At 37.2% G+C, this 23,619-nt stretch overlaps 1 long non-coding RNA gene across 2 annotated transcripts in view; it reads right to left on the bottom strand.

Moving 5' to 3' along the window:
• Positions 1-401: 401 nt before the first annotated feature.
• Positions 402-23,619, bottom strand: part of LOC128842426 (uncharacterized) — a 90,630-nt gene continuing 67,412 nt past the window's right edge. Inside the window, exons 1-4 of one of the 2 annotated variants that reach the window (XR_008445999.1) lie at positions 10,529-10,583; positions 9,739-9,805; positions 797-875; positions 402-675 (exon numbers count right to left, since the gene is read on the bottom strand). This is a non-coding gene — a long non-coding RNA (uncharacterized LOC128842426). Of the gene's footprint in view, positions 676-796; positions 876-9,738; positions 9,806-10,528; positions 10,584-23,619 lie in introns of those variants that run through there. The other variant, XR_008445998.1, reaches the window with a different exon arrangement.

Here is a 23,619-nt window from a genome sequence, read left to right as displayed (position 1 = left end):
CTCTTTCAATTTCCAATATCTGCTTTATACACCAACTGACGTGATAATGGTTGCAGCTGAGTATTTGGAGAAAAAGCCAAAAGAGACCAATACAACTTCTTGCCATGTTTGTTCACCCTACCTCCTTTCTCGTGGTAGTGCTGTCTGGGTATGCCCATAAACATATCTGCTCAAAAGATTAAAAGAATTTTTGAAATATTCTATTAGTTTCTTAACTGAGAAGAGAATCCAGGTTTTTGAAAGCTAATACAACTGACTTAGTATGTACTGAGAATCTCTGAGTGCAGACTGCTAATGATCTGAGAACTGAAACTGCATAGACCAAAGCCTCCCAGGGATCCCTTTACTGTAAACTGATTGCAAGGAGAAAGAACATACAGATGAGTTTAGCCAAAGCAAGGCAAACACTTTATTAGAATGTACACACACACACACACACACACACACACAATGTAAAATTACATCCTTTTAGAACACCTCTTTCATTCAAAAATCCATGGAAGGACTCTGCAAAGTTGTTTTATAGATCGGTTACACTCTTCAACCGTCAACATTTTTTCCCCAAAGTGATGAATGGCTAGGATCGGCATCTCCTCTTTGGTTTCTTGCTTGATTTGGCAACTATCCTGATATTATTTTTCATCTGATGCCATGATGCAATTCATATCAGACATTCTGAAAAAAATGCATTGATAATTTAGATTTGATAAGCACCATAGCAACGGCACAGGACTATGCTATGATAAAAAAGTTATGGAAGTAGTGCAAAGTATCTGATGGCAGACGCAGTACTCACACAGGTGAAGTCCAAATCCAGTTTATTTACTGAACCTAAATACAGGCAGTAGGAATAGCTATGTGCTTCAAGTCATCATCTGAACAGAAAAACAAAACAGAGGATATAACTAGTGACTCCGACATGCTTTTGATATTAAATAGCTGCACTACAGTAAAAACAATGTTCTACCTTGGAATAATCTGTAAGGGCCAAATACCCTTAAAGGTGGGGCACGAATGCATCCTGGATGATTTTCTGTTGAAAGAATTTTCAATCCACTATCCCTGTAAAAACGGTACATGTAATATGCTGCTTCATTATGGATCTTACATGGGATTTCATTCACGTATCTGTTGCTAGTGATCTATTATGAGAAAGTACATTCAAATATGATGCTAGGACCAGAATGAAACATGTTCACTGTATGTGGTGTATTAGGTCAAAAATCATACAAAACTATTAACCAGTGTCAATCCTAGTTTGTTTGCCAGCACAAAGGCTGTTGTTAAATAACAGTGTTGTCATCCATCAATTGTTCAGTTATTAAGCCTGGCAATGATGACAGAAAGCTACAGTCCATCAAACCAAAATCCCCAAAGCCAATAACATTATCAGAGAGATTAGATGGCTCAGGAAACAGAACTATGATCTCCAGAAAGCAAAGGAAAACACAGAGGCTAGAGTACAAGTGTCACCGCTGACATAAGCGTAACATCCAAGTCCCTTGATGAAATGCAGACCACACTGCAGAAGATTTCCACAGGGGTATCCCAATGCAACCACATGTATTTAGCACAGACATTCATGCTATTCAAGTCAACGGGTGGCATTAGATTGCATTCCACCAGTAATTCTATTACATCACTGAGGGCACTGAAGGATGAGGACATGATGTACATTAATAAAACTAGCTGATCCCTCCTTTGGAGGCTTCAACTGTAAATGAGATCATTGATTACACCTGTACTAGAAAGACTGAGGCAGGAGAGCAGCATAAACTTTAGCAGACTGGAAAAAAAATGTGTATCATTCTTCCGTTACTAGAACTGAAGTATCGTTGTTCAACATCAACTTTTTAGGTCATTTGGCAAAAGAGGCCCTCCTGAACCACTGTCTTTGCAGGGAAGTCAAGGGGGAGTTATCTTTCTATGTTTTGCTGTATTGAAACACTGCTTAGATGATAATAATAAGAGTAGAGGATTGCCTGCATATGATCTGGAGTTCCGTATTCTTCCTCCTCTCAGTGGTGAAAGAGAGAAATGTTGTGATTCCAGGGAAGAGGCATGAACTATAGGGAGCTTGTGACAGAGAAGCAGAGATTCAGGGGTAACAGAGATGACAGGTCCCTTGGATCTCTGAACTCCGGTGAAGTAGGCAGGAACTATCGGTGCCGAGGGTGGAGTCTGTTCCCTCAAGTGCCTTATTCAGTGCCAAGGATTTGGTCAGTGCCAAGAGAGTTGATGGTGCAGAGAGAGTTGACAGTGTCAAAGAACCCCAGGTTGTCTTGGATGAGGCACTAGGTACTGTTATTGTAGCTTTGCACTGTGCTTCTCGGTCCCAAGAGACAGTGTGTCCACCTGTGGTCCTGCCTATTTAGGGTCCCTGAACTTCTGCTTAGCTCCAGTATCGGAGGGACCCAAACAGTCATGGGAGCTAAGTCTCATCCCAATGAAGTTGAGGCTACTGACCTTGCAGGAGATGGCTCCCTGGGTGGCGATGTAGTGGTCCATTTCTTCCCATCTGAGCGGGAAAGAGGATTTCTTCTTGGATGACGAGTGGGGCTCAGCTAATGACCGAGCTGAGATTAATCACTGCACTGTAGTGGTATCAGGGCCAGGGCCTGAGATCCGGCCATAGAGAACTCTCCATGAAAAGAATTTTCAGTCTGAGATCATGGTCCTTTCAGGCCCGTGTGATCAAGTTGATGAAGTGGGTGCACTTCTGTGCAACATGACCCTCAATGAGGCAGTGGATGCACCATGAGTGACGTCACTCTCGGGAAAGGCCTCCTGACAAGAGAGGCACCTCTTGAATCAGGGTATCCTGAGGGAGAGCACTCCCCATTGGGAAAGGCGAGAAACAGGGAATAACAGGGAGGAAAAAGTAACTAAAAAATCTTTTGTAAGGGAGAAAAATAAATGGAAAGGGCTAATTACTACTAGTGAAAGGTAAAGTAATGAAAATCTCTAAAGGAGAAGGAGGTAGAAGGGCTCTGCTCTGTATTCCATTCCATACCAATGGCAGTTGAAAGGGAACTGAGGGCAGTTGGGCTGCACAGCGCTATATAGATAGTGCTCACTGTGCAAGATGGGGAAGAGCGCATGTGTGGCCCAATGGGCACTACTTCTGAAGATCTCCAATCTGAGGCACAGGAGGCACTGCCACATCTACAGAGAAGCGCGCAGAGGGACACCACTCGATGAAGAATTGTAATTTCTTGCAACAAACCAGAGAGTATGCTACCCTGTTGTCTGGTTGGTTGAAAGAACAAAGAAGGAGAACAAAGAAGTACTGGAGGGACCTAGACAGTCAACAATGAGGTTGACGCTACTGACCTCACAGGGGATGGCTCCTTGGATGGCGATGCAGTGGCCTGCTTATTCCCGTCTGAGCGGGAAAGAGAGGATTTCTTCTTGAGTGGCTGTGGCGAGCAGGGGTCAGCTGATGACCAAGCCAAGGGTGATAACTACACTGAAATGGTATCACAGCCAGGCCCCTGGAGAAGAGTCAACATGGTTTTTATAAAGGGAAATCATGCTTCACCAATCTACTAGAATTCTTTAAGGGGGTCAACAACCATGTGAACAAGGGGGAATCCAGTGGATATAACGTACATAGTTTTCAGAAAGCCTTTGACAAGGTCCCTCACCAAAGGCTCTTAAGCAAAGTAAGCTGTCATGCAATAAGAGGAAAAGTCCTCTCATGGACTGGTAAACTGGTTAAAAGATAGGAAATGAAAGGTAGGAATAAATGGTCAGTTTTCAGAATGGAGAGAGGTAAATAGTGGTGTCTGTGCTGAGACCAGTCCCATTCAACATATTCACAAATGATCTGGAAAAAGGGGTAAATAATGAAGTGGTAAAATTTGCAAATGATACAAAACTACTCAAGATAGTTAAATCCCAGGCAGACTGCAAAGAGCTACAAAAATATCTCTCAAAACTGGATGACTGGGCAACAAAGATGGCAGATAAAATTCAGTATCGATAAATGCAAAGTAATGCACATTGTAAAACATAATCCCATCTATACATATAAAATGGTGGGGTCTAAAATTAGCTGTTACCACTCAAGCAAGAGATCTTGGAGTCATTGTGGATAGTTCTCTGAAAACATCCACTCAATGTGAGGCGGCAGTCAAATAAGCGAACAGAATGTTGGGAATCATTAAGAAAGGGATAGATGATAATACAGAAAATATCATATTGCCTCTATATAAATCCATGGTACGCCTACATCTTGAATACTGCATGCAGATGTGGTCGTCCCATCTCAAAAAAGATATATTAGAATTGGATTAAGAGGACTGGGACTTTTCAGCTTGGAAAATAGATGACTAAAGGGGGATATGATAGAGGTCTATAAAATCATGACTGGTGTGGAGAAAGTAAATAAGGAAGTATTATTTACTCCTTCTCATAACACAAGAAATAGGGGTCACCAAATGAAATGAATAGGCATCGGGTTTAAAACAAACAAAAGGAAGTATTTCTTCACACAGTGCACAGTCAGCCTGTGGAACTCCTTGCCAGAAGATGTTGTGAAGGCCAAGACTATAACAGGGCTGAAAAAAAAACTAGATAAATTCCTGGAGGATAGGTCCAACAATGACTATTAGCCAGGATGGACAGGGATGGTGTCCCTATCCTCTGTTTGCCAGAAGCTGGGAATGGGCAACAGGGAATAGATCACTTGATGATTACCTGTTCTGTTCTTTCCCTCTTGGGCACCTGGCATTGGCCACTGTCGGAAGACAGAATACTGGGCTAGATATACTTGGTCTGAACCAGTATGACTGTTCTTATATTCTTAAGAGATGGAAGAAGGCTTGGGAGAGTGTTGCCAAAGTAGCTGAATACATTTGAATGAAAGTTGGAGGATACAGAAAAACAAATGTGACTTGGGATGGGGGAGGGATCTGGGCAAAGTAGGAGAGCACTGTTCAAAATGGAGTAATAGGAGACAAAAAACAGCCAGACAGGGTGTCTCCAAAGACCAGAAGCATGTATTGGGTTGTTCCATGAGCATTCCACTCCAAAGAGGAACAGTCGCTGGATATGCATAACTCAGGGAAACCCAAGGGACATTCGACTTTTGTCAACAATAAAAGTGTCCTGCATGTATAATTAATACACTTTAAAATATCATTTATAACTAGATATAATTAGCAACTATGAAACCCCATGAAAGTCAGGCAGCAACTAGATGTCCTGTGTTAAGGAATAACAGTAACTAACCTCCTTCATGCACCACTCCCCCCAAACAAACCCCACAAAAGGAAAAAAGCAGAGCAACATATTGGGGCAGAACAGAAAACAACGTAATATTGAATGGTGAAAATGTCTGGGTCCTTTGGATGTGCTAATCTACAGGCACATGTTCAGGTTGATGGAGAATACGCATAAAACAGGAATAGTGCTGCAACCTTGGAATAGCATACCAGTGGAATAGCATATAATTGATTGACAGGCACATTTTTTTCATTGATACCACCAATTGCGCAAGGATAATTTTACAGAGCTAATAGTGTAATAGAAACTGATGCAGACCCACAACTTTTATAATGTGCCCATTGTGTTTGAAGAATTTTTTTAAAGTTAATTTACTGGGTTTATTTTTTGTATCATTCAGTTTGTAAAGCAAGGTATGTTAGCTACCATAGGCCCCATTCTTTACTTGCATGTCAGCAATGAATTTTGCCCGGTGAATCTGATCGTGCATGGCTCAGAGGGAAGAAAATGTTAAAATTAAGAAATGAAAAACATTACCAACAGAGCAATAAAAAATTTCTATTCCATGTTGGAAAATGTCACACATTTAAAATTTAATGCCTTGGAACCCTGCTAGGCTAGAAGCTGTCACGGAGTTCCATAGGGAAGCTGAGAAGCTTCTCTTCCCAATGGTATAAAGCTCCCATTTCTAGCAATAAAAGGCAGCAATATCTCGGACTTTAAAACTGATATATATATACACACACACAAGCGGTCACTGGTCTACGAATGAATCTCAACCACCATGGGACTTGGCCAGGTGTTATTTGGTGGAGGAAATTCCAGATTCGGGTGAAGGAGGAGGAAACATTTCTGTGGCAGGGTTTCTTGAAGTTGAAATGTTAGAATAAGTTTTAAGATGCACTAATGGGCAGATAATGCAGCCAAAGGTGCAATTTATCACCTATGTAATTTTATTTACATACGTGGATGTATATACACATATACACAGAGTTTCAGTTCAGTCAGACATTTAAACTGTTACCTTTTTACTGTCACATTCCAGACAATCTCACCACATAAGCAGTTGACTCCCAGGATTACAGTGAGAAATTAGGGTTGAAGCCTGCAACTGGATCCATGTGGACAGTGTGGTCTGCTGGCACAGATTCAGCTGCAGTATCCAACCCTTAGATATTTTTTTCTTTTAAAGATGATGTTCTTTTGTTTCTCCCTGTGCTTATTCCTAAACAGGGTAAATGGAGGCTCTTGTTCCTAGTAAGAGGTATGTAACAGTTTTCCTATAGTTTGCCTGCTATTAGATTGCCTTAATTCCTGTGCTACTAAAAGTATTTTACTGACCAGCTAAATTAAATTATATAAGATGTTTAACCAATCAGCCTTCTACTTTTGCATTTCTACAGATGTCCAAATATTTGGAAAATGAAAATAACTGAAAGGCTTTTTTTAAGAGCTTGGAAAAAATTGCTTGAGAGAAACATCTTTGAGACAAATAGTGATGAAAAACATCCCCAGAATTATCTGTTTGAATAATTCCAGAAAGAGTATTTCTTAACACCAGTAACTATAAAACTAGTAATGCAATTCATGTCTTTACTTTAAACAAAAGCTTTTCAAACATGCGTTATTAAACAGAAAAAAATTAAGCCACAAAAAATTGAAACAAACCCATGCTATTCTTACTGAAAATAATGAAAATTTAATTTAAGGGCATTTAAGAGAGTATGAGGCTACTGACAATATTCAGTAAAAGTATATGAGTCATGGGACAGCTATAAAACACATTTCACAAGTCTTTGTGCTTTCAGCAAACAGGTGTGCAGAAAAAAAAGTTTGCAATTTCTCATTTTCTAATTTTTTTTTTAAAAGCTACCAATGACTATTACAGAAAAAAAAAAACATAAAAAACTAATTGAGCCCTCAAAAGTTACATGGCACACAATATCAGAAATCCTATCATACTAATTAAGATTAAATAACAATAGAATTGTGATAGCTTTTCATTTCTGAACTTTTCAAAAATGCCTATTGTCTTCTGAAGCTATGAATCTTTTCTTTGGGCTGGGTTCTGATAGTTCAACATGAGTGAGGGTAATTGCACAAAATGTTCCTCCAAAGTCAATGGGACTCCTCATGGAGTGAAGTGCCACACAAAAAGTGAATAAAGGTAAAATAATCTGGTCCTCTAAAAACAGCCTTCACAAATCTAATTTAAAAGTTTGATAATACCAATCTATATATGGCCACTACATCAAGATTTTAAAAGTGGCATTCTACAGTCTTTTGTGTAAAGAGGTTACTATTGTACAACTACAACTTAGATCACATACTGTGGCAGCAATTTAGGACTGATACATTGTCTAGGCTGTAGATGCATCTTTTGAAATATTAAATTACAAAATACAAAGTAAAGAGTACACTATAACATCAGAAAATTGTTGAATAATGTTAAAAGTCACTGTACTATTAATCCTACAATGATATGACTTCTTGTATCACAATGTTAAAGGTAGTAATCAACATCTTAGATTATTCTGTGAAAAATATATATCTGACTCAGAAGTTCAAGCTTTGTTCTTTTTTTGTACTTGCTTTTCATTTCATGTTTAATTACCACCTGTTGCATGTAATTAAAAAAAAAAAAATCCCAGTATGTACATTCGCCTGTATCTGTATACAAATCATGCTATTTCATGGTCTTCTGATGTTACATTAATATTTATATTTGTGCATCACAATTAATAAGATTTATAAAAAGCTATCTTAAATTGTCCAAAGCCATACCTGACTTGTAGTCTCTACTAATAAGCATTTCAAAAACATTCAACCCCTACCCCAAAATAAACAAATGAAAAATATTTCACAAATCCAAAATATTTCCGAATTGCTAACATTTTTATAAAATGTGTTTAATTCTCCTACCTGCTCGCTATCTGTAGCAAGTCTCAAAAACCTGATTACTGATGAAGACCACAAAGAAAAAGAATTCATTCAGACTGAGAGCTTTAAAAGCAATTCAAACTTTCTGGATTACATCACTGGAAGCAGTATGTAATTTGTTCCAATTGATGTCATTTGCTCACATAAAGCCATTATTTTACAAAGCACCTCAGCATATTTGCTCTTTCCCCCCTCCCCAAGCCCCAGAACAGACTTACTTGCACCTGACATATCAAATATATACAGGAAAGACAACCCAAAAAAGTAATCAAGCCTGACATTTTTGCACCCAAATCAAATTAATATGTGAAATTAAGGAATAAAATATTACATCATATGAGAAAAGGCATATTTTTGTAATTGAAAATGTAAAAAGCACTTGTTCATGTCCTGTTCATACAATGACCTTGGATAACTCAGATCTGTTCTTGTGGGATTTGCAACTCCTTTCCTGAATGAATTCAAGATGAGGTAATGCCATTTAAAAGAGGCCGAGCAGTGAAACATTACATGTAGAACTCAAACATCCTGGCCCCAATTCTAACCTCTGTAATTATATTTAACTGGGTCAATGGAATTTCTTAACTTCCGCTACTTGCTTCTCTGCTTCTAGATTTAAAAAGTGCCAGGTTCACATGACTAATATATTAATATGCAGTATTTCAAATTATCACTAGAAAAACACTAAAGGGAAAGAAATCTGAATATGTGCAAATGCCACATGGTTAACGGTAAGTATATTTTTGCAGTTCATCTGCAGCGTGGCAAGCAGACTGCAGCCTGATATTCACTGTGCACTGCATACGTACTATTGAACGAGCAGGCCCTCATTGTTTCACTATCCACATCTAAGACAGCAGTCCAATTGCAAATTCTGTTTTTGATTACCAAGCAGTGTTCCCTCTTTTAAGTACTTTAAACAACAGAAATCTTTATGAAGCAATGTAGGATAACAACTTGTTTAAACTGACTTTAGGGTCAATTAAAATAAAGCAACTCTACAGTATGCTTTTAGAATAGAATAAAAGTTATGGAAAAAATATGTTCTGTGTCACTAAAACTGCCAAAAATTATTTGTGTGGAATTTGAAAAACTTTAGAAAAGACAGTGTATAGAAGAAGCTATAAAAGCTGCACCATCACAATCAAATCGTAGTGACACAATACAAGAGTTAAGATTTTGTGTTCATCTTCTGTATGCACTAAGTAGAACAGAGGGCTTGGTATCTATATCCCTCCCCCACAAATACATTTTACTAAATTTCTAAAATCCCATTTACAATAAAACTCTCAGACTATTCAATTCAATAGGACCCTATTCTGAACTACATTTTGAAAGATGACCATGTTATAGTTAACTAATACATACATTTCCTTTACTTATGTGTTCTTTACACAAATCACCATGGAAAATCACCACAATGCAGACTTAGAAGATTGAAAAAAAAAATTCCAAATCCATTTGTTTACCTTGTAAGAGATTCTTTAATTTTAGGTACATGTCCCTTGTTCCTAGAAAAAGGATTGTGTTCACAAGGAACAATTAGGAGTAACAAAATATATTCCCTACCTTTCATATTTTAGCTGCGGGTGAAGGACTGGAGCGTCATGTGGAAATTTTCTTCTATGCCTCAATCCTGTTTTAAAAAAAAATAAATCTTTAGTTTGGAATGCATGAAAGGATGACTCACACACTATACCATAAATTACAAATGCAATCTGAATAGCTGAATTTGTACAAATACATGCACATTTAAACAAAAAAGGCAAATACTGATTGCAATTCTTCAACTTTTTAGAAACTCCTAGTACAGCACAACATAAAAGGGACCAGTATTGTGCACTATTCCAAAAGTGCACATTACTCAAGTAGATTTCAGATGAGGAGTGAAATTAATCTAATTCACTCTTCTTTGTTCCTCTTTTGGGGTTCCACATTCACAGCATATACAGTTATTTGCAGCTAACAAATCTGGAGGGTTAATTGCCATTCTGCTTCAAGAATATACTTACAGAAGCAGTCTAAGGACATTAAAAAAAAAATTTCAAGCTGGAGTTAAGTTTATAACCCCATTTTTAAAAAGTTCGGGATAGTTTCTTCAGTATAATGATCTTTCTTTAGGGAATCAAAATTAACACTTCTGCACATTATATGAGCAGTGAAAGGTCAGAAGTTTTATGGGGAAAGAGTAGTGAAAACATATTCAGAAATTAACCTTTTGTTAAAAGTCTTATCAGAAATCTTGTATTCACAGGGATACAGTTCAGTTCTTTGGAGTTCAAGGATATATGGTATGGACTGAATATGAAAAGTTAGCATGCCCAGAACATTTTCCCTTTTCAGTTAAACCCTAACTTACCTTGCATAGTCAAAAACAGCTAGTGAAACTAGGCTGTTAGAAATCTGAATTCTTTTGTCCACTGTCTTATTTTATGTGCCTACTTTTCCATTCTGCTGCCATCTGCTGGCAGTTGTTCTATTCTACAAAACAGACAGTCTTCCCTGTTGTACTGCTCACGTATCATACAGTATGAACTTCATTTTCCGTGTTCTATGGCCAACCAATCAGGTACTGTTACACTTCCAGGTCAAATATTTTGATCATCAACAGACTGTATCCAGAGGTCAACATGACTTTTCTTGGCTCTGAAAAAGCATGCCTCTAAAAATTTTGTATATAAAAATAGCATTTAGTAATTATAATTTTTACCATATTAAAATGAATTGCTTTTTCAGATCATTTGAATCAAGGGTTTTTTAAAGCACTAATTCAACTTACTGAGACTTTTGTTTGAGCTTTTCAAAAGCACACATTTTATCATGAGGCTTATATACAATCAGTTTCCCATGAGGTTTAGTTCATTTTATGATAATATTTCACTGCTCTTATTAATTTTATGAAAATGGAAGATAAAGTCATTCCACAACAGTAAAGTTCATTGTTGTTGTTTTTTAGTAAATCAAATAGGAAATAAGTTGTTACTAACTAGCTTTTAATTAACTGCCTATCTTAAGAATGTAGTCATGACAAAATATTGCATGTCTGTTGTGATTATTTAAATTGTTAAAATTATAATACTTGTACACTATGTAAGCCATGAGCCATACAAATGATGGGTGATGACCTAATGTAATCAAAGTTATTCATAGCATTTCTATTTAAAAATAACAGAGACTTTCATACAAAAGAAATAAAGAAAAATTTCACTGAAAAGTTACCTCTGACAGCATTTTACTTTAAGGAAGTTTATTACTGTGTCACTATAGCACATTAACAATAGGAAATGCCTCTCTGATTACAAAGAAATTACAACAAAATAGAGATAAGAAATACCACAATAAAGTTGCCTTCACTGTAGATTTTTTTTTAAAATCTTTAAGAAGGTTTATATTAATTTCACACAAACTTTTGAACGGTTATATTAGAGAGGATCGTTCCAAACCTTAACACGGCATGATACACTGTAATATAACTGACTGAAAGATCCATATATGTAGTGCTGCTGTAAGAAAGGCTACAACAGCTCTGCAAGGAGTATGAAAAAGTGTGTTCAGTTACTCAGATTTTTCTTGCAGCATCAAAATATAAACCACAAAAGTTATAAAGGAAATTCCGATCTCTAGCTGCAGGGTCTCATGGTAGCAAACCTCAGTGTTTATCACTGTGAACGTCATACTGGGGTAATAATGCACAAAAAGCAATTTATTTAAAACACTGGAGACAAACCCTTTCTCTTGGCCTACTAACCTGGCTGAAAACTGGGGAACTCTGCCGTAGGAAAATGGGGGAAGAAGAATCCTCCCAGCTTCTCCAACGCAACTACTGTGGTAATCTCTGCAACCCACGTACTCCCCTCCCATGATGCAAGAACCAAAAAGATGCATAAATCGGCACGTCTTCTAGTCCTGACAATTCTTCGACACAAAGGGAGCATCCATGAGGCTTTACTCCAAAACTCTTTATGTGGTTTCCCCAAATTCTATCACTCCCCACTTCCTCCAACTCCATAATACACAGCAGAGCAGGCCAGTTCTGCAGCAAGAATGCATTTCTGCATCCCCAGTAAAAGTAGCAGAATTTGCCCCTAAGAATCCAGATGAGGCTTAAGTGAGTCATAGAGCACGAGCCATCTGCACTTAAGCAAATTTCACTATTTCTGTCCATCTGTACCTACAAATCCGGAGTACATAGACTAACCAGAGAGTTCAATCAAAAGTAGAAATGGAAAACTGCTGGAGCCTCCAACTTCGGTTTCTTTGTGAATGCCACCGAATTATAACTGAAACCCAGACTGCACTTTGGGGAACCCAAGTATACATGTGCACTTCAAGTGCATCATGGAGCAACAGAGCTGAGCCAATAACAAAACATAGATCAACAGTGGAAGCCAGTTTTCACTTTATTATTATTATTTACTGTCTATATCACATTGTTGTCTAAAGGCACAAGAAGCCCACTGTGCTAACTGCTGTAGTAAAGAGACAGTCCCTGCCTGTCTACCTGACAAAGCTAATAATCTAAATTAATGATAAAATGCAAAAGTTGGATGAAACAAATGAGGAAACTGGTAAGGTTTGGGGACAGGGGAAGCGAGGTAAGAGTATTCAACATCGTTCTGCCAACTCTCATATGTTTAAACATATGGTTTTTTACCCACGAAAGCTTATGCCCAAATAAGTCTGTTAGTCTTTAAGGTGCCACCAGACTCCACGTTGTTTTTGTGGATACAGACTAACACGGCTACCCCCTGATGTTTAAACATGCGAATAGCCATTGAAGTCAATGAGAACTCATGTGCTCAAAATAAAGCTTGTGCATAATGGTTTACAAGATTAGGGATATTATGAGCATGTTTCCATGTAAACTAGTTGTGAACACAACGCAATTTGCCACCTGCTAAATTCTTATCAATTACCATGTTCTGTAGGCATCATGGCAGATGTGAGCTTTAACAAAGATTTGAAAGGGGACAATAAATGGTTGTACAATTTTTTTTCAGGGGGGGAATGGCAAAGGTTGATAATGTGATAAATTAATACATCAGATAGCGAGGGTGGGGCCAAGTTGTGAAGTGCCTTAAGGGTAAGGGGTATGGGTGGAACTTCCAAAAGTACTTGAGCATCAGTGGGGATTGTGCACTCTGGGCCAGACGTTTAAAAGTATTTAGGCATTTTAAGTCCCATTGAAATCAATGGAAGTTAGAGACCTAAATACATTTTAAAATGCCTTAACTGCTTTAGACCCTTTTGAAAAGCCTACCCAAGAAGATCATGTCTGATGTCAAAAAGAGAGGTGACATAACAGAGAAAAGAAGAAGATTGGCAGAGCAGTGTTTTGAATGGATTTACAATCTCAGTTAGGAAGCCCTGGTTAGTCTGTGCACTCACCATTATTATTATTTACATGTTTTTAAATTGATTTTTTTTTAGAAATACAGCAAACAGAGAAAGAACTCCAGATTCAGCAGCCAAATAAAATGGAGCGTTCTAATTTTTTTTTATATGGATCAGATAAGTAGCATTTGTGAGGTAGGTTCCCACAGTATACACACTGCAAAACTTCAAAGAAACGAGGAACTCATTTTGATAATAAAAAATTAGGACCATAATACCTTTTTGGAAAATAAAACCCAAGATTCAGAATGAGTTTGGTGAAGTCACGTTAACAAAGCTCTCGGGATGAAATCCTGGCTCCAGTGAAGTCAATGGCAAAATTCCCATTTGGCTTCAATAAGGCCAGGATTTCATCCTTTGCCTGGTATTTGTATTAAAATATATATTAATCTAACCTAATGCTTATTCAGAGGATATTTAAATCACTTGTTCCTGTTTTCAAGATAAAAACACTGAAAAAGTTTTCAAATCTGGAAAAGTCAAGCTGAGGTAGAAGAGAAGAGATCTGTATGCCCACATGGTTATCATGAATGTACAAACACACACCCTTTTCCAGATTTTAGACAAAAGGGGTGCTACGATGCTTCATCCATGCATGAAGCATCCCTCTACTTCACAATTCCCTTGTGTCTGGTATTGAGACAAGTAGTTTTTTAAACCTGAGTAGGATTTACACAGACCAGATGCCACTATAAAAATAAAGCCACTTGAATCTTAATAAAATACATAGTAATGAAAATGTTGTAAGACAGATACTAAAAACATAAAATCCTAACAAGCTTAATCACAATGAAACAGGGTCAAAGCCACCAAGTCCAGATATTTTTGCCCAAAGCCAACAAACACCAGATGTATTTGCATTTTAGTTCTGGAGAGGTGGGGGAATGAACTATCATGAGCATTAGGATATAGTTACAATTGCTGAAAGAACAAGTGTATATTTAATATTTCACAAACATGCATCATCCAGTTTTGTACTGAAACAAACTCATTTTAAAAGACTACAGTGCCTCAAAATCTATGCAATAAAAGAGACATTGACATTTGTTAAGAGTTTAAAAAAAAAAACACTATGGGAGGTTGAGTTTCCCCCCATTTTTTCATTATTTATTTTTAGAGGGACTTTGTGACACATCAGTCCCCAAAAAACACGTCCAGTTAAATGTAGATCCAATAGAAGGGACAAACCTAGTTTTTAAGTCATAGGTATTTGTGACTGTTAATATTTCCTTAGATGCACAAAAGGCTACTGTTCTGTCTCTCTCATTTAAAGGAACATATTTGTGACAAATGTATTCAAAAGTGGAGCAAAATTCAAATAAAAAAATATGAAACACATGGCAAAGAAAACTAAAATAATGCCCTCCACATTCCTCTTATAAATCACATTTACAAAGCATTGAATGGTACCCCACAAGTGGACAGTGTCTTTCAGAGTATTTTCTATGTTATCTAAGATAGTGAAAGCCAGTGTGGCATTCAAAATATACAGGTGTTGCGATCAGATAAATAATTTGCATTTGTGAACTACTCATATTTAGGCCCCGGTCCTCTAAGAAGTTTAGGCACACCCCTCAGGTCGGGCTCCAGGCACCAGCGGAGGAAGCACGTGCCTGGAGCGGCACATGCTAAGGGGCGGCATTCCGTCCATTCTTGGGGCGGCACAGTCTGGGCAGCTTTTTTTTTTTATTTTTGCTTCGGCAGTTCGGGCGGCTTTTTTTTTTTTTTTTTTTTGCTTGGGGCAGCAAAAATGGTAGAGCTGGCCTTGACACCTCTGCACTTGCAGACAGCCCTATTTAACTCAATAGGCATATGTGTTTGCCTAGGCAGAAGCTCCAGTATTGCCAGCCTTAAACATAAAAAAAAAAAAAGAGAAAGAGTCAGGCCTGAAGAAAAAAAAAAAAAAAACAGGAGATCAGCTTGGAAAGTTAATGTTATTGATTTTGGGTCCTTTTATTTACCTTCTGGTTTCTGAGACTTTTCAAGCTTTTTCTAGAACCATGAAGGCTAGAAACTTTTTTTTTTTTTTAAAAAACATGAAAGCTATAATTCACGACTCAGGAGCAGGGACTTTAAGAAAAATACCAAATATCATGAGATACACAAGAAAATACTGAGAGCAGACAACACTGCGTCACAGCAGAACTGGGGTCTTAGTTTGTCAAAGTAAGTCTAGACAGTTATCTAGCAGCCAAATTGCTAATGCAGCTTTACAAAAGTAAACAAAATTACATTTCTGACCCCAAGCATCACTAATAGGGTGAATCATTTGAGCCTTGATGAGGAAAAAATGGCCTTTTGGAATAAGGCTAAAAATTGGTCAGGAATCAAAATTTGCCTGCGTTCCAGGAAATGTACTGTTAAAAAAAAAAATCAGAACAGTAAAAATGTTCAATCTTACTTATGAGCTACAATACATCATTATTATCCTTCTCCTTCTATCTAATTTACTGCATTTCTCATTGTAGTGCTACATATGATCATAAGTGAAAGGGAGATTTAAAATTTTAGTTTGCATTTTCTAACAATTAGAACCTATTATATATTTTGTATATCTGCAAAGGCAAGTTCCTTAAAATTCTTTAGGGTTAACTTTAAAAAAATGTATAAAATGAATAACAATTCCCTGCAGGGGTGATATTCTAACAGACATCACCTTGTAAATCTGCCAAAACAATTTTGTTCCTTTCAGGTAACACTCTTTATAAGTGTCATTATTTAATCCTAACTAAAAGTGGTTACATCTTTAACTGTAACTATAGATTTACTATGCCATTTCATATTAGAATATAAATCCTGATTTTTTTTATACTAGGAAAGTCCACTTTTGGTGATGGGGGAAAAAAAAAGAAAAGGAAAAAAAGACAGTCTATATACAAAATATACCATAGCACAGAGCCTGCCATGAAGACCAGTTCACCTCTGGTGCAAACACACACACAAATCCATTAATGTTAGTGGAGTTGTGCTCATTTATACCAAGTCTGAATTTGGCCCTAGGTTTGACATAATTTTCCCTGTAAGTTTTTCTTTAGTTCCCACTCTTCCCTGTTCTGCAAGTACAAAACTCACGGAAACTCTTTGATACTTCTTTTGTCAGGGTAGTCTTTTCCCATATGGTACAAAAAGGAAACCATGTATAAATCTTCCTGGACTTCAGTTGAAAGAATAGTTATTTTATTGCTTATGGCAGTAAGAAAATAAAATAGTATTTATACTTCATTATTAACTTGTTTTAGTCCTGTAAACATGTATTCCTTCCATCCCCCAACATGAAAATATGGCCCATTCCATAATAGAACTAAAACGTGAAGTATACTAGATACTCCCTATATCCTCCCCATGAAAACAGTCCATTAAATTTGTGTCAGCTGTATTTTCCTGTCAGAGAAAAACCAATCTGACAGACAGGAAAAATGCAGCATTGGTCATGGTTAGCATCAAGAGATTACTGAAAACATGTCACATGCTTTTAAAATTATATGAGATGTTTCTATTAGCTTAGACAAAAAGACTAAGCAGAGAAAGGCCATACATTTCCTTTTATAATTAGCTGCGTCTTTGCCATTCTCCCCTTAATTCACATTTAATATTTTTGAGAAACACTAAGCTCAGACTTAGTCAAGGCTGCACAGGAGGACAGCACCTCCTCTAACAGAAGCCATTTTGTAAGAGGCCACGAGATTCACACTTGTCCAGTCCCCTGCATTTACGTAACAAAATGGTGACCGAGATGGTCAGTGATATTGGTCCTTCTAAAGAGTACAACCCAAATGAGTGTGTGTTTGTGAACTTCTTCCTGAAGCACCCGACAGGATCTTGCTGCTCCTTCTTTGAGGGCATCTCACATAGCCCAAAGATGCAGTGTCTGGTTAGATTAGTTTTGCTCTACAAGAGGGGCAGCAGTATGTTATGAAACAAAGGATCCGTAAGAAGCCGCTTCCCCAGCTCCCACCCAGTCTCAACTGATCATCAATCTGCTGGAGGAGTGCACTGCACTCCTCCCCATTCAGCCTCACCATCCACCATACTGCCTGCAACAGTAACCAGGGCTGGCTAGACCAGGAGTTAGGAGGGAATATGGACCAGGCAGCCTATCAGCGCATGTCTACACTTGGAGCTGGCAGTGTGATTCCAGCTCGCAGAGACATACTCACATTAGCTCTCATTGAGCTAAAAATAGTAGTGTAGCCAGGATAGCTCAGGCAGCGGCAAGTGGCGGCACAATACATATCCATGGGGTTCAGGGTACAACAAACCCATGTTGCTGCTTGCCACTGCCTAGGCTACTGTGGCTACACTATTATTTTAGTGCAAGTATGTCTACACAGGCTAGGAATCAACCCCCTAGCTCATAGTATAGCCATAGCCTCAATGATAGAGTCTAGCATTGCTATCTATAGGAACGTATATGTCCCCCTTTACCATTATATCTGATCACCTCACAATCTTTAATGAATTTACTTTGCAATACCCCTAATAAAGTAGGGAAGCGCTATTATCTCTATTTTACAAAAGAGGCAGAGACCAAAGGTCAGCTTTTTACAGGCATTTTGGCACTTAGCAATACAGATAGGTCCCTATTACTATTTTAGTTAGTGAACTTTTTAACAGATTTACCTGCAAATTCCCAGAAAATGTATTCTGTAATGCAAGATAAAGTGCTGTTAATTGGGGAGAATACTCTGTGTTTTCCAAACATAGCAAAGAGTCTGAATTGCTACTTTACATGCAGAACAGAACTCAACTCACCACTGGCACCTCAATAATGATTATACAGGCTACAGGCAGGATAAGGTCAACAGCTCAACTAATTCTTAAGTGTGACTACTGTGACATCACTACCCTTACTTTACACCCAATGTTAATTCAGCAATCTATTGGTTGTAATGGCTCATCAGTCTGAGGAAGACTGGACCCATGTTTCAAGAGGTCTCAGTGATACATTGTGTGGCACAACTCTCATTGCTCTTTAAAAATTATATGACCAGATGCTAGCCTTGGGCATCAATATTTGATGGAACTGCTGTCTGCTACATATCCTCAAATTATTAGAAATGTCATTACAACATTTTTTAGTTTCTTGTTAGTGTTCACATACAATTTTTAGTCATTAAGCAAAAAACAAAACATGAAAATTCCAAGAGAAAAACTATGTTAAGATGGAGCTAAGGTTGAGAGTACATATCAGTAATTTACAAAAAAAAAAAATACATTATAGGTATTTTGTAATTATCCCCAAACCAAGTGTTACAGAGCTAATCTGTGATCACAAAAGCTAAAATATCTCAATGATAATCATATAGTAATTGTATGGTGTCAGCTGCCTTAACCCTGCATTTCTTCCCTTATCCTGTTTGGATTTCTCTTAAATGAAATTCTGAAATAACTCTGAATTTCCAGGGTTTTTAATGATTGTTTTTGGGATAATTACAGCATCCCTGTAAAGTATTTTAATCTAAATTACAGATGTGTACTATTAGCCTTAATTCCATTTTAACATATCATTTTTCTCTTGGAATTATGAAATAGGTTACAAAATGAGTACCCTAACTGCTGATACAAACCATGGAAAAGATTTATTGTTTATAAGGGTAGGAAATTCTCTATATACTACTCCATTGCTGGCTAGGATTAAAACGGATTAGGAGCATCTGCAAAAAAGTCACTGCTGCAAATAATACACGGAGAGGGGAGAGAAAAGAAAAAAGAGGTCCATAGACAGGTACTTTACTTTTTTACAGTGACTTCAAATGTTAATATTCCTAGGATAATGTAAAGCATGAGAAAACTGACATTTTTATATTTCTTTGAAAGGGTGCCACAATTTATACTAGATTTAACTTCTTGTAATCTCCAGAATTGAAAATGGGTAGTGAGTGTTTTCAATAGTGATTGGTTTTATACAGTTCTATAATTAAATGTTCAATATGGCTGCAGCAGTACCCACTGGAGTCAATGAATACTGATTCCCGTTATGAGACAGGGGTATTAATCTTTTATAATCGTGACCCTTGTCAGGTGACAGGGGCCAGGAAATAAAGTTGTCTCTCTTACCAGAAGTCCTGGATGCCATACCCTTATTACAGCTGCCTTCTATGTTTTCCTCTCAAAGACACCCTTTGAATTGAGAAATTTAATCTCAGCAGAATTTCCTATTTTGATATTTTAAATAAATATGGAGCCACTCTAGCTCACCTAGCACTGCTTCAAATTATATCATCTTTCAGTATTTGCTGGGGAAGGAAAAAGTCTAAAATAGGTCTGAGATTAAGGGGTTGGTTTTGTCCTAATATTAATAAAAAAAGAATTTTATGGTCTTTTAGTAATGACACACCAGTGTACATAATCAGATGTTTTGTATAAGTTATTAATATTGACTGCAAGGTAATGTATTTCAATAGCAATAGTTCTCTTTGTTGTTTGATTAATAACAAGGTCAAACATTAATGGTTGATGTGCCAACTGTACAGCAAAATAAGGCATCTGTTTCTAGTGAACTCATGAGCCTGAGCTAATCCATTAAGAAATAATATTAGTGGGAATTAATGGCTTTTGCAGTTACTTAAACATACCACTGAAACTAAAGGAGTACCATAACTGGAAAACTGTTTATTGGAAGTTTACTGGATTGCCATTAATATAATTCCTAGGGCTGTCGATTAATTGCAGTAAACTCACACAATGAACTCAAAAACTTTATCACGATCAAATAAGTTAATCAAGATTAATCACAATTTTAATTCCACTATTAAACAATAGAATACCAATTGAAATGTATTAAATATTTTGGATGTTTTTTCTACATTTTCATATATATTGTATTCTGTGTTGTAATTGAAATCAAAGTGTATATTATTTTTATTACCAATACTTGCACTGTAAAAATGATAAAAGAAATAGTATTTTTCAATTCACCTCATACAAGTACTGTAGTGCCATCTCTCTGTCGTGAAAGTGCAATTTACAAATGTAGATTTTTTTTTGTCAAGTAAGTGCCCTCAAAAACAAAACAATATAAAACTTCAAAACCTACAAGTCCACTCAGTCCTACTTCTTCTTTAGCTAACTGCTAAGACAAACAAGTTTGCTTACGTTTACAGGAGATAATGCTGCCCTCTTCTTATTTAAAATGTCACCAGAAAGTGAGAACAGGCATTTGCATGGCACTTTTGTAGCCAGCATTGCAAGGTATTTATTTACGTGCCAGATATGCTAAACATCCATATGCCCCTTCATGCTTCAGCCACCATTCCACAGGACATACTTCCATGCTGATGACACTCATTAAAAAAAAATGTGTTAATTACATTTGTGACTGAACTCCTTTGGGGAGAATAGTATGTCCCCTGCTCTGTTTTACCCGCATTCTGCCATATATTTCATGTTGTAGCAATCTCAGATGATGACCCAGCACATGTTGTTCATTTTAAGAACATTTTCACTGCAGATTTCACAAAACGCAAAGAAGGTCTCAATGTGAGATTTCTAAAGATAGCTACAGCACTCAACCTAAAGTTTAAGAATCTGAACTGCCTTCCAAAATCTGAGAGAGACAAGGTGTGGAGCATGCTTTCAGAAGTCTTAAAAGAGCAACACTCCGATGCAGAAACTACAGAACCCGAACCACCAAAAAGAAAATCAACCTTCTGCTAGTGGCATCTGATTTAGATAATTAAAATGAACATGCGTCGGTCCACAGTGGTTTGGATTATTATTGAGCAGAACTCGTCATCAGCATGGACGCATGTCCTCTGGAATGGCGGATGAAGCATGAAGGGACACATGAATCTTTAGCACATCTAGCACGTGAATATCCTGCGATGCCGGCTACAACAGTGCCATGAGAATGCCTTAGAAACAAGAAGCGGGCAACATTATCTCCTGCAAATGTAAACAAACTTGTTTGTCTGAGAGATTGGCTGAACAAGAAGTAGGACTGAGTGGACTTGCAGGCTCTAAAATTTTACATTGTTTTATTTTTGAATGCAGTTTTTTTTTACATAATTCTACATTTGTAAATTCAACTTTCATGATAAAGAGATTGCACTACAGTACTTATATTAGGTGAACTGAAAAATACTATTTCTTTTGTTTTTTTACAATGCAAATACTTGTAATCAAAAATAAATATAAAGTGAGCACTGTACACTTTGCATTCTGTGTTGTAATTGAAATCAATATATATGAAAATGTAGAAAACATCCAAATATATTTAAATAAATGGTATTCTATTATTGTTTATCAGTGTGATTAATCACACAATAAATTTTTTTAATCATTTGACAGCCCTAATAACTTTGAAAAAACCTGCATATTAGGAATTAAGATTTGTACTTTTTCTTGTATGGATTTAAAAGTGGTGAGCTGTCTCTTTTTCACTCTTCTTAGTAATATTGCATTGACAATAAAACATGAGTAGGGTAGGTTTAGTTTTTAAGGGCTTGATGCTACTCCCATTAAAATCAATGACAAAACTCCCATGGAGAATAAAAGGAGCAAGAACAGCACCTAAGTATATATGGGTATTATACAATCTTATGACAAATAAAAACTAACCTGTAAAACAAATTCAATTGGCGAGTAAGAAAGTGGAAGACAGGGCAGGTGGACTGCAGTGATCTTCATGCCTGTGAGGATAGAATCACTGCAGACACTTCTGTAGTTAATTTCTAATTTCAAAATAGTTATTTGAGCATTGGTGGTGAAGCAGCTCCCAGGTGGCAAGACAGTGATGGATACTGCAAATCAAGAACTCGTGAGACACACTACATACACACTAACTTAAAAATGGGGTGACTTTATGTCTTTAAAGAGAATGGCCTGTTTGAAAGCCAATTATAACTAGTCAGTCTCTTTTTTTTTTTTTTTTAATTAAAGAGTTTTGTGAAGGAATGCTTGTTTTTTCTTGGGCTTTGACTGGCTGAAACTCTCATAACAAAATAATATTAACTATGTTGTTAATGCTAGTCCACATTGCCCAATATACAGGAAAAGAACTACATAGAGGATTGGGGAAAAAAATCAATGAAATTCTCTTCTGATAAGCAACTTCTCAGAAAATACTGGCAAAGTCCCCTGACGCTTAAGAACTGTTAGCTTTTGCCTCCTCTCCAGCCAACCCGCAAAACTAGTTTTGATCTGATAGGAAAAGGCCGTGAGCACAGAACAAAATAACTCTGGCAGGATTAAAAAGGTTCTTCTCTCAAGCGAAGTTACTTGGGGAACTAAAATGAGACATAGGACCCTGGTGGGGCATCTGGAGAAGCTACATCTGCCTTGGTCACCATCAAAGGATGGGAGGGCTTTAGGAAAGATAGACAGGAGTGTAAACTGTTTTTTTTTAATTGTTTTTTATTGTTTTTAAAATCCTTCCCCCCCCCACCCTCAATGCTTTGTTCCTACTGCAAAATAAACAATACTTTTGTTTTAAGATGACTATTTTTGTCACTATATACCACTTGTCACATGCTTTCAAAGGGAAAAATCGAAGATGTCGGGACTCAGTCAGAACTGCTAGATAAGAACAATTGTCACACAGGTAACTTAGTCTAGGACCCAGTCTAAGCCTAGGAGAATTGTGAACTTCCACCTCAAGATAGGTAAAGCCAGGAGACCAAACACTTGAGGGGGTACATTCAGAAAGATCAGAAAGGTGATAGGGATGCAGCTAGCCCTGTAACCATGACCGGGCAATACAACAATTTTACCATATGAGGATCATAACAGGATGGTGCCTCATTTGTTCACCCTGAAACTGATCCAGTGGGACTGGCAACATTGTAACTGAGTTCAGAACATGGTGGATACTCCTTAACATGCCAGTTTTCTTCTCTTGGAGAGGAACTTAGAAGGACAATCTGAAGCATAGGAAGTAGTTGGCCATCTCTCCATGCAGTAAGCCTTCACTGATATCGCCCACTGGCTTTTCACTTTGCTTCCCATGACCTCCGAATATTTACGTGAAGTCTCACAAAATTTCTTTCAACCTTCTTCCGAAAGCTAACCCAAACATAGCTCAGAGAGTCCTCTTGCTAAAATACTGGACAAGAAATG

The sequence above is a fragment of the Malaclemys terrapin genome, chromosome 1 (genome assembly GCF_027887155.1).
Source record: "Malaclemys terrapin pileata isolate rMalTer1 chromosome 1, rMalTer1.hap1, whole genome shotgun sequence".
In the NCBI taxonomy this organism is placed as follows: domain Eukaryota; kingdom Metazoa; phylum Chordata; order Testudines; family Emydidae; genus Malaclemys; species Malaclemys terrapin.
Note: the sequence above shows the minus strand (reverse complement) of the source record. Positions and strands in the feature narration are given on the sequence as shown.